This window comes from Kogia breviceps, chromosome 14 (assembly GCF_026419965.1).
Source record: "Kogia breviceps isolate mKogBre1 chromosome 14, mKogBre1 haplotype 1, whole genome shotgun sequence".
Classification (NCBI taxonomy): Eukaryota; Metazoa; Chordata; class Mammalia; order Artiodactyla; family Physeteridae; genus Kogia; species Kogia breviceps.
In genome coordinates this window covers 8273641-8276454 of record NC_081323.1, presented here as the reverse complement: position 1 = coordinate 8276454, position 2814 = coordinate 8273641, and positions in this window count along the sequence as shown.

Here is a 2814-nt window from a genome sequence, read left to right as displayed (position 1 = left end):
GATGACAATAGGGTTAGAGAAATTCTGGCATGGGGAAGAATAGTGTGAACTGAGGCAGGGGCCAGTGAATGCTGGGCTTACACACAACAAAGAAAAACATGGGTCTGTTCCTCTCACCCCCTGCCCCACCCTTTGCCTGATTCCTAGTTTGCATTCAAGAGGAGATAAACCTTTCAGATATGTTGATTTTTGTCTTATCGATTTGCAAAGTGTACATGAGTACCTACTTTTAATTTTTATATTTTTAAAGCTAATAAGCATCTAGATTTTTGTTTGTTAGGGATTGGGGGTATCTCTGAAAAAGGGAGAAGAAAACATTCATATCTTCTGCATATCGAACGAACCAACTTATTTGACTTCCAGAAGTTTCCTTGGTTTCCCTGATGCTGAGATTTGATAGCTAGGCAGGATAGCCAAGTTGTCATTACTAGCGCTACAATTTGGAAAGCTCTCAAAAGCTTTCTGTCAGATTCTAAGAATATTCGAGAAGATTTTAGTTTCAAAATACTGACTCTGTTCTGGCAACTGAGAGGAGAGGGTAGAAGTAAAACTGTGAATACTGTGATTTTCGTCTCTCATCCCACTCCATGCTTGCAGCACAAGGCACATGAAATTGACAGTCACATCATGTCACGCAGGGGCCTCTTGTAACCGTTCTCCTCTCATAAAAGGGAGGGATTCAAAGGGGGCAACCCTATTCAGCATTCACCGGATGTTGAGGTGTGGAAATGCTGGTCTAATATTGATGAATATTCATTCCACTTTTCCAAAAGGAACCAGATACCTGAGTTTTTATGTGAAGTCTCTCAACTTTGTAAATATTACACACCAGGACTTCCCTGGTGGCACAGTGGTTTAAGAATCCATCTGCCAGCGCAGGGGACACGGGTTCAAGCCCTGGTCCGGGAAGACCCCACATGCCGCAGAGCAACGAAGCCCGTGCACCACAACTACTGAGCCTGCGCTCTAGAGCCCGCGAGCCACAACTACTGAGGCTGCGTGGCACTACTACTGAAGCCCATGCGCCTAGAGCCTGTGCTCCGCAACAAGAAAAGCCACCGCAATGAGAAGCCCGCGCACCTCAATGAAGAATGGTCCCCACTTGCCGCAGCTAGAGAAAGCCTGAGCAGAGCAAAGAAGACCCAATGCAGCCAAAAATAAATAAATAAATACATTTGAAATAAATAAATAAATAAATAAATACCACACACCAGCCAAAATGCATCTGTGGCCACATTCAGCCTGTGGGCCTCAAATTCAGGGTCACTGCTGTGGCTTTACACAACTCCAGGGGGCACCGTTCATAGAGCAGTGCCTTGGAGTTGTGCAGCATGGCAGCCTTGACTCCAAAACACAACTTACTCATTTTTCAGAGCTTCTAAAATTTAGGCCCCAGGTCTGCTCCATTCTCAGCCTGAATGGTGTCTGACCAACAGCAAGCACTCGATAAACATTTGTTGAATGAATCAAGATCTTGTCTTCTTTACAAAACTTTGCCAGCTGACTCTAGCCTTTTCTCTCCTTCTGAAAGCTTCCTAATCAATACCATCTGTCCGTCCTATCTCCCAACTTAAAGGCTGTCTGACCTTGGACAACTTACTTAACCTCTCTGGGCTTCTGTTTTCTCAACTGTAAATGGGAATGATAAAAACTCTCAATCTTGTTGTGAAGAATAAATTAGCTAATATATGTAACGTGCTTAGAACAACGTCTGGCACATAATCAGTACTCAATATATGCTAACTAGTAATTATTATTTAATCATATCTCAATTAATCATATTTTGTGTCTCTTTCTCTCAATTAAATTGAATCTACAGCTTTTAAGTTGTTTCTCTCACAGCAATTAACATGATACAACCTATGGAGTAAATACTCAATAAATATTAGGGAACTGAAAAAATAAAACTTAGCAACTATATTAATTAGGATCAGAATTAGTGGTGCATAACAGAAAAACACAAGACAAGAGTTTATTTCTGCTTCATGAAAAGTAAATTTGGAGGTAGTCTAGGGCTGTGTGGCACTCCATTATGTCAGGAATTGGGCTCTTTCATGTAGCTTCTGACTCAAGATCCACCATGGCTGCTCAAGCTCCAGCCATCAGACCACATTCCAACAAGCAGGAAGAATAGAGGGGAGGTCAGAAAAGGAGACATGCCTCTTTAAAGACACTTCCAGGAAGTCATGTATACCACTTCCCCTTAAAAACCACTCGTCAGAATGTAGTCACATGACTACCCTCAGGTGTAAAGGAGGCTGGGAAACATACTCTTTTATCTGGGTGGCCACGTGCCAACTAAAAGTTGGAGATTTTACTGCTGAGGGAGAAGGGGATACAGATATGGAGGCAACTAGGGTCTCTGTCCTGCCGATTCTGTTTGATATGTGAATACCACAAAGAATGGGAGTGATTCCAGGCCCCTTGAAGGAAGCTGGTAACATGGACTTAAATGTGATTTTTTTTTTTGGTACGCGGGCCTCTCACTGTTGTGGCCTTTCCCGTTGTGGAGCACAGGCTCCGGACGCGCAGGCTCAGTGGCCACGGCTCACGGGCCTAGCCGCTCCGCGGCACGTGGGATCTTCCCGGACCGGGGCACGAACCCGCGTCGCCTGCATCGGCAGGCGGACTCCCAACCACTGCGCCACCAGGGAAGCCCTAGCTGTGATTGTCGTAAAAAGCACTGCTTTATCTTCTACTTAGAACTCTAATAATAATAATTTTAGAATGGATGTCTTTTCATTTATAAATGCCAGTGTTCACTTAAAGTGGAATTCCCTAAGGAAGAAAGACATACACATACTACTGGTTGAT